The sequence below is a fragment of the Dromaius novaehollandiae genome, chromosome 3 (assembly GCF_036370855.1).
Source record: "Dromaius novaehollandiae isolate bDroNov1 chromosome 3, bDroNov1.hap1, whole genome shotgun sequence".
NCBI lineage: Eukaryota > Metazoa > Chordata > Aves > Casuariiformes > Dromaiidae > Dromaius > Dromaius novaehollandiae.
In genome coordinates this window covers 129,331,085-129,346,803 of record NC_088100.1, presented here as the reverse complement: position 1 = coordinate 129,346,803, position 15,719 = coordinate 129,331,085, and the positions used below count along the sequence as shown (strand labels likewise).

The 15,719-nt window shown below is 43.9% G+C and overlaps 1 protein-coding gene across 11 annotated transcripts in view; it reads right to left on the bottom strand.

Annotated features, from left to right (window-relative positions):
• The window catches only part of EHBP1 (EH domain binding protein 1), a 217,383-nt gene that overhangs the window by 9,395 nt on the left and 192,269 nt on the right, over positions 1–15,719 (bottom strand). The window lies entirely within an intron of this gene.

The window sequence follows — 15,719 nt, the reverse complement described above, 5'->3', positions numbered from 1 at the left end:
ACTTCCAACATCCGAAGCTGGAAAGACACCAAAAAAAGATGCTGCTTTGCTCCACGTTTCCAGCTTCCGGACGTCTGCGTTTGAAACGCCGGCACACAGGCGCCTGCCACGCGTTCGCACGCAGGCCGGCGGCAGCACGCAAGCCCGGGGCGCCGGGAGCCCCGTCCTCACCCGCTCGGACCTGCTGCGCGCGCGGGAAGGGCAGCGGCCGCCTCGGTTCGCTTTTCCCCGCTGCGGCCCAGGGGCTCGATGCATCCAGGCGAGGGAGGGCAAAGGAGCTTCGAGAGGAGCGAGGCAGTTTGCGCGAGGGACCCAAGTGCAGCGAAGCCGTCACACTGTTCGGCCCGCTCTCGTTTTGCCCGCGAGCCATTCGGCGTGCTCCTACTTTTCACGCGAGACACCCCTTCAAACCCCGTTATCCCCCTGAGATGCTCCTGGCCTACGCAGCTGCCCCGGAGGGGTACTGCAGGCAGAGTTTGCTCTTAAGTTACAGATCAAGGGAATCGCTGTACTGGGGTCCGCGCTGAGCAGCAGATGATGCTCGGTATTACCGAGGCGAGCAACCTTTCCCTGCAAGGTACCAAGTTTTTCTTTTTTGGGGGGAAGGAGGAGATGGGAAGGATTGCTTTTTGACCCGTGCAAAATCCCAGTTCATTCTGTGATGCATGAGATTGCCACAGTGCAGGTGAAAAAAAAAGTCCTCGCAGCTAGACATGCGTGGCTAGACTAACATTTTGATCAACTTATGACACTAAATTTCTTGTTGGTGAGGTGGTCTGGGATCTCTGGATAGAAGATGTCAGTGTAAATGCAAGCTCTGAGTGCGTTTGATTTTGTAAGCCTTAAAAATGCACAGTGATGGGACACAGAAACGCTTCAGAGGAGTCGCGCTCATCTGTGCAACTAAGGAGCTGAACTTTAATTTTGTGACGGGACGAGCACAAACATAAGATACCCCTTTCTATTAATGCATTCCTCCTCCAAGTAAAATAAAGTTAGTTGCAACATATACTGAACAAAGGTGGAGGCAAAGCTTGCCTATTCTGCACTTAACAGGTGCATATCCTAATATTTTTATGCTGACACTGAAGCATATGGAATATACATAGAATAGGTTGTTTTACAGCGAGTTAACAAAGTCTTTATTGTTTTACAGAATTTTTAATCTTTTCGGGTAGCTGTTTTTGTATTCACTTTGGACCATGTGATGCCCTGACACCGGTCATGTGATATCGGCTGCGATAGGCACAAATCCCTGGGCAGCAACAAAAGAAGAAAGAGTAAAAAGAAAAAGCTGAGAAAAAGCTTGCAGTTTGGAAAAAGGCCAATTGTGCCCTGGTGAAGGCCTTTTTGATCAGTGAAATGACACATGTGTGCAATATTAATAGCAGTAGATTGTGATATTTTATTTGTTGACCACGAGCTTTTAAATTCTTGCGCATATAGCCGAAACAGACTCTTCTCAGGCAAGCAAAAAAAAAAAAAAAGAGGAACTGCCATACATGTAATTTTTAAATAGCACTTTTCAGAGCACACAGTGCCATTAGCTAATTTACTTCATTTTTTTTTCTTTGGTGGAAGGATGCACGCAAAACACTTCCGACAAAGAAAAACGGAGTGTTATTACAGCAGCAAGGCTGCAAGCTAAACTCACATTGGCAACTTCTAAATAAAAATATAAAAATAGCTTTTCTTCAACTCAGTTTCACATTTTCACTCAGTAAAGCCGTTCTGCTGCTGTGGTTCTGTTTCCATTTTCCAAGTGTAAAACAAGGGCTTAATTTACTTGCTACGAATGTTTGAAAGTGAAAATTGGGAAAATATCTGTGTTGTTCTCTAAAAAAAGAAAGAAAACTATACAGATTATTTAAATGAAGTGAAACACATGTTTGAGAACAAATCGATAGCACGCATGCAAAGCCCTTATCTGAGCCAGTACAAGATGATGAAAATCTATAAATAGCCCACAGATCTTAAACTTAAGTTTCTTTCTGGAATACAGGCATTACACTATTGTTTTAGATTAAAACAACAACAACAACAACAACAACAAAACCCTTTTAAAGCTAGTAAGTTGGACCATTACAAATTAATCCTGACTTTAATAACTGGTTAAAGACCCCTTCAGCTTTATAAGTAACAAAAAATATTAAAGCCTGTGATCACAGCGAGCTTTTCTCATTTCTCCTCTAACCATTTGTTATTTAATCCAATACTAGTAATCCAATTTGTCCATCAGACTTTTAAAGGGCAGAATGCAACTTCCCCAGCTTAGACACTTTTCAAAGTACAATATATTTTTCAAATGAATGCTGGATGTTTCATTTTTTCCCCAACTGTTCCTAGCTCTAATGTATGAGGAAAAAAAGAACAAGATGAACATTGTTCGTACTGATTAAGTAAGAGCTCATTAAAGAGCTGTCAGTGCCGTACTTTGAATATGCATGAAGCATATAATCAGATCTAGTACCGTCACTAGAGGAGAATACGGTAAGTACAAAGGATTGATTTAATTACTTAGAGTGGGCTGTGGTGGTAAAGCAGTCTTGTTAGCGCAGAAAGAAAAGGAGGTTGTATTCTGGCACGGTTAGGGGAAAAAGGCAGTTTTAGCTTCTGCCACAATACCTAATCTCAGGATAAAGCACTTTACATTGTAGCTTAAAATGAAGACTGTCGGTTTTCTAAAAAGCCCAGGATTCATCTCATCTTGTTTAACCTCACCTGGTTAACTATCTAGCAGCGCATATTTATTCGCGTGAACACGTAATTATGGCTATACCTTTCTGCCGCAGAGCTCAATAGTGACTTCTGAAAACAGTCTTCACGTGAGGCTGGCCAGAGCGGCAAACATCACATGCATGCGAATGCGGAGCAAGAGGTTCGAAAAATGCAAAGCCAGAAACTAAGAGGAAACGGCGAGTACGCCCGTCCGCACGGAAAAAGACAATACAGCCCTTTAATGCCACACTTCATTACTAGATACTCGCCGGCGAGAATTTCTGGCAAGGTTTCTCTAATTTCTTTTCTTTTTTTCTCTTTTTTCTTTTCTTTTTTTTTTTTTTTAAAGGGACCCGGTCGTGTTTTATTCCTCCTCTAGGAATCCGGGGGAATTCTCTCACGTCAGGTCTCCGGGCCACGTCCGAATGCCATTGTGCGGCTCGAGTGCCGAAGGACGCGGGCTCTATCCTCCTCCTCACTCGACACGGGCCAGCACCCTCCTCGCCGGCCAGGAGCGATCCCAGCCGGAGCCGGGCGCAGCCCCAAGGCGCTACGTCCCCCCCGGCCGCCCCTAACCCTCCCGGCCGCTTTGGTACCGCGCTGGAGTGGCTCGGGCAGCACGAAGTTTGGTGATTGTGTCCCAACAAGCCAGGCTTTTAACGACAGCCAAACCCCCCCCCCATCCTTTCCTCCTGCGGTTAATCACATGTATTCAAATATTATCTTCCTGCTGATTATTCAATAACGACTTGAGCCAATTTTCATCTCCGATGCTCAAGAATTACAAGCCTGGTTGTGTGTTGCCCGGTTCTGGGAACAATACCAGCGACTGGCTTGTTTTACTGCCGCACGGCTCCCGGGCAGCCTTTTTTTAAATATCTTTCCCTTCACATTCGACGGGATTTACAAATGGATTTTTGTTTAAACTGTAAGCTAATTATTTGTTAAATATTTAAATAAGGAGTATTTTGACAACTGGCTCTTCGGAATCCATTTGAAAGAGCCATTTCTTTTTTTTTCTTTCTTTCCTGCTAAAAATACTCCCAAACCCACCTCCTATGATCAGCCAGCTATCAGTACATATATGTGCCATTAGATCCATTATTTTTAAGCTCTTTGGGCAGCTAGTCATTAGATAAATCAAATACGGATTAACATAGTAAAACGGTACATTGCTAAGAAAACAAAGTGCTACAAAACACTGTGAATACCACTTAAAAGGAAGAAAAAGCAGCAACATGCAGGGACAAGATTAGTTTACAGTGTAAATGGATGAACACAGTAACTTCTCTACACTTTATACTGTCGTAAATCTGTCAAGATAAGCCAATAGATTAAATATTAAAAAAAAAAATCCTTACATGTAAATGTATTTAGCCGTTGTGCAAAAATGACTTACACCCTAAAGACGATAGATAATAAAAGCTTTCTATCAGCATCCAAACCCAGCCCTTTCGGTCTGGCAAGAAATAACAGGTTCGCAGAGACCACTCTGTGCCCTCTTAGGCAGCGGTTGTTTTTAGATTTTATTTGCACTGCGTATCCTGCGTGCCACGGTGTCAGGGGGAAACACAGACAACTCCGCGTCGCCCCATTTACCTCCCCAGAACGACACGAAAAACAACCTACTTAAGGCCGAGCCCATTCTTCACCCATTTGCTGCTGTTTACCCACAGTTTTAAAACAGAATAGAAGAAACTTTCTTCACTCAACACACTTGGGTGAAGAGGCCAGCGGGAGAATGCCAGCGCATGTGAACTAGAGCGGGGCGAATAATGGCAAAAACGGGCCAACTCCACTCTGCCCCTCTTCCGGAGGACGGCGCTCTTTGTTGCTCGACAGGCGCTCGCTGGCCACCAGTAGCCAGACAAATGCCAGCAAATTCCACCGATTTCCCTGGAAAGTCCTTTGAAAACGTACGCCGCCGTGTTTATTTGCCCGCCGAAAGAAGTCGCAGGCATCCAGTCGGGGCGATGAGTTTTTAGGGGGTTCTGGATTGGGAGCGACTGGGTTGCCCACCCGCAGGAGAAGGTGGATGCCAAATGAAGAGCGGTTTTGGAGGTGTTTCGTCTCGTCTCGCAAGGACCAGGAGAAATTCAATGGCATGGAAGGTGGTGTGTTTAAAACCAAGAAAAAGAAGTATCTTCCCTCAAAGCCTCAGTGCGCACCAGGAGAACTCCTTGCCGCGAGGCAACATTGCAACTAAGAGCTCAGCGAGAATTACAACCGGGTGGAAAGGATGCATGGGAAGGCCAAGCGGTAACAGTAAATACGAAAACAAACAAACAAAAAAACCAAGAGGCAAGAATCGGATCCTCCTGCTTCGGGACATAAGCTAACCTTTAATTTTTAGAGGTTAAATGAATCGTTCCCTGGGGTCAGGTTACCATATGCAGAATTTCTTTCACCTGCTTGGGTTCAACCTGTCCCTGTCCCTCCACAAGACAGTATTGTGGTTGAGACCATCGGGCCACTACAGCAATTACAACTTTATGAACAAGAAACATGGGAAAGGAAGAGAAACAACACCGTATGTCTTAGCTGACCAACCTCACGTTGCAGAGAAAGCATAATCGAGGGTCTTGAACCCTTTGAAATCAGTGGCAGACTTTCCACTGCTTTTAACAGTCTTCTGATCTCGCACAGTGTGAACAGTTAATGCCCAAATGAGCTACAATTTTTAAGGCAAGTTACTGAATTTAACAAATATGTACTAGAAAGGCCTAGGTTCACGACAGATATTCTTCATAAAGAATAGGACACCAGTTCCACCTCAAAAGGCATCCAATTCAGCTGAAAGTTACAGTGAAGATTTTTAAACAGCTAGTGATCTGAGGTCCACTGGTTTCTAGGTGAAACCGAGGCATCCTAAAGGAGACCGATTTTCTGAAAAATCCACCGCTTTCCAGGCATCTCACAATACAAGCTGCTGCGCAGGAGTTACTCCTGAAAGTCTTAGCAGCTTTAACTGCTATGAATCCACTTGCTGATTACAAAAGGGTATCAACATGCACTACTGGAAAGGAAGCACTATCAAGGGAATTTGCAGTAATGAGTCTAGCAGTATGGGTGAGCCAGCCACAAAAGCCTACGTCGGACAGGCAGGATGGGATTCATCAGACCTAACCTGAGGGATCTACCTCAGCTGGTCCCCTCAGCTCCATTGCTCGCCTGCAGGAAGGCATTTCTCACCAAGTTGTTATTTTGGATGGCTGGGAGGAATCTCCCTCTGGGGGGGTCCATTTTGCCCCAGGGCTACGCAGTTAACTTTCCAACACCCAGGGCCGGCTGAGCTGAATCCCACCTGGAACCTCAGTCGCTCTTACTAAAGCAGGTCCCGTGAGGGTAGGAGTAGAGAGGAACTAAACTAAACTAAACTTTCAGAAACCAGTATACTCACTATCAGAGGACAACCAAAGACTTTGGCTGAAAATCTCAGAGTTTGGCCTAGAATAACTCTACAACGGTCCAAGTGTCAAAAGAGAAACTGCAGTAGTTACGAATACATAGGCAGCTTCACCTTGAACTTCATGCTCCTCCTCCAGAATTACCATAACCAGCTTTCTTCCAGAACACTTTCTCTTTTCACTGAACAAGGACCTCCTTAATTACCAAAAATCACTGAAAATGAATAAGAACAGTCAACAACAGATAAACTGGTTGGGATTCTTGTTTAGATGACATTGCAGAAGAGCTAGCTCTAAGATGAAGCCCTAGCACAATTTTCCTATCCTGGAGTGATGGGAAAATGCTTAAAGATCATTAGACAGGCAAATTCATGGCCAATAACGCAGTGTCTGAGAGCGGTTCTGTAGGAGACATTGATGTCCACACAATAAAGTCTCATAAAGGTAGGCAACGACTGCCAAGAATCTGCCACGCAGAGTTGCATTGAGGGGCACTGTTTGACTACTTCAGCCCCCCAAAAGCACTGTAACCCTAATGAAATGGAGTCGCAGCCAAGTGAATCCCTTTATCACAAGAACATATGAATTTAGCTTATTATCAAGCAGGAAACTTGTAATTTCTTTGGTTTCTGAAACATCATAAACCAGACAGCCTATTTAAAATTTGGAGAGCTGTGTAAACAGAATTTCAGGGCTCTGACCACATCTCAGAGCATCTTAGGATTTATTCCACCTGGACCGGGACCGGCTTGCAGGAAGACAAACACTTGTGGGCTGCAGGCTTGGCAACCTGGAATTATCACAGGACTGAAGCTTTTATGAAAGACAAACCGCCTGAAAGAGTGATGATTTTCTTTGAGTAAATGTTCTGCTGTTTTACACTACAAGTCACCACAGTGACCACTAGAAAATAATAAATATCCCACCTTTTGGATAGCATCTGCAGGAATCTCCTAGCACTGAGCAAGGCTGGCATTGCTAGAACCAGCACCTGTCCTTGATCACCTGCTGGAATTGCTAGTTCCCAAATTTTCCGGTGTAGCACAATTTCAGAAGACACATGGGCTTGAAGAATGAGTGCACCAGACCTTTGCTAGCAGCACAGGAAACATGTGCCTTTAACTGATACACTCGAGTCTCTGAAACTACAGAAAGAACAATAGTTCATGCTTGGAAACTCACCAAGGGCAGGAGAGCATCTGGGAGGTCAACCATGTGGCTTGCAGGTTGAAAAGTAGATGCTTTCTTACAAGTGACAGTAATTTTTCTACTGCTCCTGACTGCTCCTTAGACCAGCTCATGCTTGCTTGCTTGTATGGCAAGCGAAGGCTGACTAAGATGCTGAAGTGAGGGGAAAGTACACCTTAAAGTCATTGGGTTGTGCTCTGGTAGGGGGGTATATTATCTCATTTTTACCAGATATCATCTTCTTTCCTTCAGAACATCTTATCCTGGGGCTGGGAAGGGATGGTGGACAGTGAGAAATGACTTCTTCAATGGACGGGGCTGAATTTAACACAGACAACTGCCTGAAGTGAGACGATGGCCGGCACTGAACGTCACCTGGTACTGGTGTTGATGAAGATGCCTACTCTCACTGGTAGTTGACAGGTTTGTGCTTCTGGCATCAAAAGCTTCCCAGGGTTAACTGGGCAAGTTCGGTTAGGTTCAGGGGTCCTGGGGCCCCCCAGTTTCCAGTGCTGACAGCAAAAGTGTTTTTGGTGGTATGAAGGAGAAAACCAAGAAAAAATAACAAGGCTTTCTATAGACTGCAACGGCATCTCAGGCAGGGAGTCCCGGGCTACCCAAAGCGCCTTTCTCTTTATAATCAGGCACTGGTTGCAGAGAAAGCTGACTCCCAGGCAGGAAGCCAAACACTGTGCCTACCACATGAAAGACCATTTATAATGCAATACCACAAAGAAAGATGGAAATCAATTAAAAGAAGCAAGTGTCTGTTGGGTCTTGCAAGACTTTTGGAAGGCTTGCAAATCTACTCATAGTGCCTAGGGCTCTCCCAGAGTGGCCTCCTGCTACGTGGACAACATTGGGTTAGGATTCACTTCTCCAAACTGGCTTCAAGCACTTTGTTGACAGGTTCTTTTAAAACAGTGATGAGTCTATAGCCAGCAAAGTGCATGGAGAGGAGGCCTACTTATCTTTCAGTCCTTAGGCAGCCAATGGCAATTCTGGGGAGGTTCAACATGCATGTTGCCTGCTTCTGGTCTTGAAAAAGTCTCCTCCTGGGAACTTCTGCCTACAAATGTACACATTTAGACTGAAGAGCATCAGAACCGTGTACTCTGGGGGTTGGCATGGTGTACTTGCTCAGTGGGAGCTCTTCAGCTGTAGAAATGTAGAAAGGCGTGGCTGGATCATCTTCCTTTACCAAAAGCGAGCCAAGATTGCCTCACAAGAACCACTAATAAGGGGAGTTAGAGACCAGAGAGGAATGTTACCAGTAAGAGACCCTGTGGAGCCACCACGACAGATGAGAAACAGGAGAAAGGCTGACGTGCCTCAAGAACTCAAGAGGTTCTCAACTGTTCAAAAATGCGTAACTCTGTTGACTACAAAAGTAGTACTCGTGCAGAAATTAATGTACAAAAGGGACAGATCTGGACCCTTACAACTCATTTCAGCAAACCAGCTTACTAGCGTGCCAATTCACTTGCAATAACGAGTTTTACCAAATGGCTTTGTGCAGCTTGTCTACAATTGTAGCAGGCATTTCAACAGAGCTCTGTGGGCTTCGGTGTGATTAAGTCAGCCAAGGCACACTTACATGAGACACGTAAGCCCAGTTACCATATTGTAAACCAGACCCAGACCGTAACATGGTCACACTTCATTCACACAGAGAGTTTTGGTGGTTGCCAAAACTCACATGATCTTAACCCTCGGAGTCCTAAACCCATGAGAGAGAAGCATCTCATGAAGCCCTTGCTAATATTGCTCAGTTTCAAAAAAGTAGCATCTACTGATGCATAGTTTTGTGAAATGTTATCAGGTTACAGCAGAAATCACTCATCGACTTCTTGTTTTTAAATGTCAAAACCTTTTCTTCTGTCCCACACAATTTGCTATTAGTAGTATCCTTCTGGCCTCCTAATCGCTAGACATTTATAATAGGAAACGCTCATAAACTGGCACTGGCAACGACCCAAACCAGTGTCATGTACACACCAGTCACATGTTCAGAGTTTTTTGAAATACTTTCTCACGCTTTTGCTGGCTTTTTATGCTAAAAGCAAAAAGGTAAAAATAGTGGTTTTCAGCAATATTTTCTAATTGTCCACCTTCCCAGAACGGCCACTCATACCTTTTACCGTCCTTTTTGTGGCTGTGGTTGCGTGGGTGCATCCTTGCCTTCCGCAGCATGGCTGTACAGCTCCTCACCTTGGCATGGTTTGGCCAGTTCTCGGTTCACCTGAGACTATTTACACTGAGCTAAGCCAAAGACTATTTACGTTGAGCTAAGCCAAACAGCAACGTACATGGAACGCAAACCTGGCAAACGGCTATGAAAACTACATCGTCATTAATTTGCTCTTTCTGATTTAGGGAAGATAAGAAAATACGAAAAGACTGTGTTTGTTTCTCTGTCTAGCCGCAACGTTCTCCTTATGTATACGCACAAATACGTTCATACAGTCTGCTGCTGAGCCCCCGAGCAAGGAGCCACAGCTACGCTCCTCCGAAGGAGCTGAGAAGGCAGGGCTGGCCCGTTTGCACGGCTGAGTTTGAATAAGAACAACAGTTAGTGCAAAGAAGCATATTTTGAAGGCAGAAGTAAACAAACGGACCAAAGGCACTCACAAAGGCTAATACACAAACATATCCTTTCCTGCTGACTGCCAGGGCAGCCACAAAAACAGCTTTTAAACGAATCCCATCTCTCAAGCAAAACTGAACATTCATAATTTTTCTCCCCAACCACTAACACCGCTGACTACAAAGCTGCATTTACTTTCGAGACCTCAATTTTATTTCAAAGACAGAACTTGTTTAAGAGAGTGCGACACCTCCTCCTGCCTTAGCCCTCCCTCCCCAGGCACAAATCTGTATTACGGACCGAGAGACACGGCTAAGAAGCAATCAAGACAGAATAATGCGGACTGGTAAATGCAGCTTGATAATCAAGTTTGTGAAGGCGCAGGGCGCATGAGGGATTTATTTTTGATAGCGAGTCTATGCCCGTCCACATCAGCTAGCGCCCATTGAGAAGCAGAACACTCCAAGTAATTAATACAGCTAAAGGGGGCAGATAAGAGATCAATGACAAAATCACCTGGTAAAAGAAGAAAAAAAAAGTAAAAGGTGTTGCATTAAAAGGGCTTTTACTTTGCATGCGAAACAATACGGAGAAACCTGTATTTTAGCACTTGCACTCAACAAGCACTCCAAAGTATGCCAGGATGAGAACAGAAACCCATCCTTTCTAATAATCTCGTGACAAAAGCTAAAAGACATCATCCTATTAACTAGTGATCTCAACTGCTAATGCAGAGTACTTCCTGGTGCCTTTTATGTAGAATGCTGCTATTAAAAAACCACTAAACATTCACCGCGAACAACACAGAATCATTCATCTTTTATCAGCATCTCTTGTTAGAAGAGTACGAGAGGGGCTGGAGGTGTCATTGATATTATAGAGTGGAAATTAATCAGAAATTTTTCTCATATTTTCCTCATCACACTAATTTACTTTTGTACAAATTTCCCCCTGCTAAAAAGTTCATACCCAGCCCCCTGTTGTACGCTTTTAAGTTGAGAATATTCAACGAGTGCGTCAACTGAAAGGCACCAGGTCCGAACACAAAAAGCATTCGAAATTCTCATTTAGTTGTCTTTATTTTGCTAGCGCCATGTGGTCCTTGAAGATGTAGAAAACACGGGAAGCCGAGTAAAGATCAGAGCAAGCTCATTAGCATTCTGACAAAATTGGAGTGGTGGAGATGTATAGTTTGCCTAGTTTGTCGTTTTGAAAGCTACCGGTGGTAAGCTTTCTATCGCATTGTGCTTTTGTCTTTTTTGGGGGTTTTCAACGCAGCAGGGTGTTTGTTAGCCTAGGTTTCACAGTGCATTGTGGGAACCTTTCCTGCACATTCAGCCTATATAGTATCATTCGAGTTCAAGTCAAAAAGTTTTTTTCCCCCCCCCCTATTTATTTAATAATAACCTACCCTAATGCATAAGCGTTGCCTGGCTGTCAAAACCCATCCTGCCGGACACCTGCGTTACAAAGTTAAAAAAAAAAGAACAACCCCCCCCCAATAAAATAAACTCCGAGCTGTATTGAAAAATAAAACCTTTTAAACATGTTGCTAGTTTCCTTCAAAAGACAAGATAAGAAGAAATTAATTTAAATTCCACTGTTTACAATAAACTAGAAATGAATTTGAGACAGATCCAGTCGATTAGAATTCAAAAGAGACTCTGTCACTGCCTAAGATCCCAATTCTATTGCAGAGACTCTTGAAGGAAAGATTGGTTTATGCTCCAGAATTATGTAAATAATGAATTACCTCTTAGCAGACCTAAAGAAGTTATTACTCCGGTCATTTGATTTTTTTTTTTTTTTTTTTTTAACACAAGGCTCACTTTGAAGGGCTAAAAGGGCTACATTAATGCTGCTATTCGACATGAACGTTTCCAAGTTGCAATGAAATGGATAAAGGTCTTTTTGGATGAATTTATCTGCTAAATCCTTGTGGTTGCCCTCCTATCTCAGATGATGACCCAAAAGAATGCCAACAGCTCATTTCCCGGGAAGCGGGAAGGAGTCACCACGCAAGCCATAATCTGCGCGTTCGCAAAGCCCCATTTCAAACATTACATTTCACAAGCTGTTTAAAGAGATTTTTTCCTCTCATCTCGACTATCCTACCAGTACTTTGGACATCAGTGCTTCCGAAACGACGGCTCCAACACAGCTGAAACATGACTTCCACACGTGGCTCCACGTTCTGATTTTTACGCAGGGCTCTTGCGTGTATTGTACACATGCATGCACGTACGCACGGGCACGCAGAATACAACAGCGGAGCGCCTGCACATTCGCAAACGCTCCCAATTCACGTTGCAAAATGCTGGCCATGGCACAGAAGTGGCAAGTAAATAAGAAAAATCCAAAATACATTAAGTCACCCGTAATTCACTCACTGTATTTTTTTAGTATAATCGGTGTCAAACCGCAATAATTGCAGATATCCTTTTGTACGGCAGAATAAAACCTGGTTTGAAAGGAGCTGCAATGGTCTAGGGACTGATACAGTGAATTTTTCAATGGAGTGCAGATTAAAGATTTGTTTACTTAGCGATAAAGAAAGGATAAACAAATATTAAGAGAAAGATCCACTTTCTACAAAACCTTCAAAACTGTTTTGCGTTGTTATGTGCTTGGATAGCATCCTTAAATCTGTCAAAACAGCACTAGAGCTGCAGCAAGCCTCTTCTTGCCAAGGAAACAAATGGCGAGGCCAAAGGGAGGGCGCTGGGCTTTAAAAACACCGGGACAAGCGGGGAAGTTCCTCGGGACAGACACTGCTGAAATACCTGCATTACCCTGACAGCGCGGATTGACAGACCCACATTGGTCTGTCACATTTAATTCCTAAATTCGTTCTACGCCCTCATGAAACACAGAGGATTTCATCAAGGCCGGGGGGGGGTTGCAATGTTTGAGCTGTTTATGAAGACCCATATACCCTCCCCAGGCCAACCCAAAGCCCAGCCCTCGGAATTAAATAGCAGTCATTATTTTAAGATCAACAAAACGTAGGCTTTTGCCAGCTTCAAGGTTCCCCCACGATTTCCAATCTGCTTTTAAACACTTAGCTCCAAATAACCCGGAGACTGTTATATGCACTACAGCAACGACGACCGAGCTATTTTCTATACTTTGCAATGTGCTTATAGCGGCAAAATCATTTATCTCCTTCACTGCATTCCGCCAGGAAAGTTTCGTCAGTAGGAATCGTCTGGACCAGCCATATCAAATTAGAGGGCAGTCAGGAGTGTCTAAGTCCAGCTTTAAAACAAATATCATAACATTTACTTAGCCATATGGAAAATAGGGTATGTCTTTCCTGAAAGCTTTTATACATTTTCTATCTCAAATTTCAACTTCATTAGAAACTATTTCTGACTAGCAAGCTGCAAGATTGCTAAATATCTAACTGTTAACTCACCATGAAGACAGAGACTCTTTTTAATGGCAGAACTTTTCCAAGATGCAAATGAACAATAATCTAATTTCGAGAGTAAATTAACTGAAGGATTCATTTTAATATGTTCCAAAGTTCCCCGAAATTAAGTGGCAGTTGAAACTTATGTAACACGCACGTACAGACGCACACGGACTCACACACGCCTGCTACCGCAGCACCCCCCGAGAGCCAACTTACATCTTCAGAAGCGCTCACATTGTACTTATGTTTAGGTTCCTATGACTTAAAGGCCAGATGTTTCACAAATGACCAACAATTGGAGGTTAGAATAAATTAATGACTGATTTCTGAGCTTTGATGGAATTAAGCATACTTCTTTTCTCAATGTGCCATGTGAATGTTCTCCCGTTAAACTTTTTTTTTTCTTTTTTTTCTTTTTTTTTTGACAAGTGAGGCCACCCGGCAGAAAACAACTGATGCAAAACCCAGGAGTAATCCCTCTGTTTAGTTCAACACTGTGGTTAGCCTTAACACTGCCTCTATTATCCAATGGATTTAGAGAAACTTTCATTTATTTGTTGGCCTCAGTCTTCAACTTTGTTGCCTTCTTTAAAGACCCCAAGGCCCATTGCTATGTAAATACATTTGCATACAGTCACAAAGCCGCGTCCTGGGCCGCTGATTAAACTTGCACAACTAGATAGCTGCAGCGCGCAGATTTGTGATCTTCACACAAGTGCTTTCACAAGCACAGGCCAGCGAACGGAGCCCGCGTCCGCTCCCGCTGCAGGAACGCCTCCGTTGAAAGGGAACGCTCCATCGTGAGCGCCGCGCAAAATCCCTACGCGCCCTTATGGACAGCGCTGCCCGGGCACAACCCGTGTTACATTGCTGGGGTGATGCAAGATCTATAATGGGCAAAAAAAAAAAATGTTTTGTTTAGGTGCCACTGAGATCAGCATCTGATTTGTCCCAAAGTATCGTCTTCTTTCCTGCTCTGCTCCCCTTGCAGGAGGACGACAGAATCCCTGTTGCAAAAGGGAGGATTCACAGCTAGTGGTTTTCCCCTTGTTTTTTCTTACTGCTGGTTTATAAAGAGTAGCTGGAGTATAATGTGCTATTCTGTACCATACCCAATGCAGCCTTCTCGCAGCCCTTTCAGATATAGAGCTTTGCACCCAGCGATTCTGTGACGAAACAGCACCAGCATTAATCCCCGCAATTACAACCCGCAAAAGCTGCTGGTGGACAGTCAGCACCGTTTCTCCATTCCCACACACAAAACACCCGTACCTTAAAGGTTTATGTTCTGCAAGAGGGGCACGAGGGACTTCGAGCATATACTAAGAACAGGTTTTGTAATTTCACTGCCACTGATGACCGTGGGCCAGGAATTGTGGCTTAATGTATTCTGGTACACATTTAAGGACCTAGCATCTTCTTCAGGGGCTCAGTGAACATTTATCTAACGCCTTCTTTTGCAAAAGAACTCCCTCTTTTGTTTTCGTACAGTTTAAAACGATTTGTATACATAACTTTTTAAAATCATACTGTAGCATTTCTCAAGTCCACTACTACCAAGACTTAAAAAGTGAAACCAGGTATATTTAAGCATCAAGCTTAATCACATATGAAAATACACCACCTACTAGAAGATGACTTGCATAATGGGACACATGCTAGTGAAGGCACTGGCACAATTCATAAAACAAGTCTGATTTACAATTTATTTTCCTTATTACTGAGCGTGTATGTGAAGTCTCTGCTACCCCATATAAATACCATATACAAAACCGATTTCTCTCGTTGGACTAAGCACATCAATGCAAAAGCAAATGAACTACCAGAGTGCCCTAATTAACAATTTTGCAAGTGAATGCAGACATCAGTGCCACACTGCAGCCATTAAAGTCTATTCCACGCCATATCTGTTTCTGTTAACATTTCAATAGACCAATTAAATGACCTTTCCCCCCTCAAACTCAATTAAGCTATTTGAACATCAATTGATAACTTACCATGTATTTATGCAAAACGTGCAAGCAAGAGATTCATTTTTCAATCCTAATGATGTTTCGAAGAAGCGAAAAACTATGGTAACTCTACTGTTGGGGTATTCCCCATGGATGGGGCCACGGGCTGGTTCCCCTCGGGGACCCAGCAGCCACCTTGGCATTGGGGCAGGTGGCTGGAGAAGGCGGGTGTGAGGCACATCATCTCCTCCCCCGCCATTTGGTCTCTACTGGGCAGTGCTGGGCTGCCTTGAGAGCTCAAGAAAAAAAAAAAAAGTGGAGACAGCCATCTCCTTCAGCTTGTTGGAGTACCACATCGCTGGGTCACAGCCAGCACGCTGGGAGGTGGCACAGGGTCGCCTTGGCCAACTTGCAGAAGTCCAGAGTTGGCTGGGCTTGGGTTTGGGGTT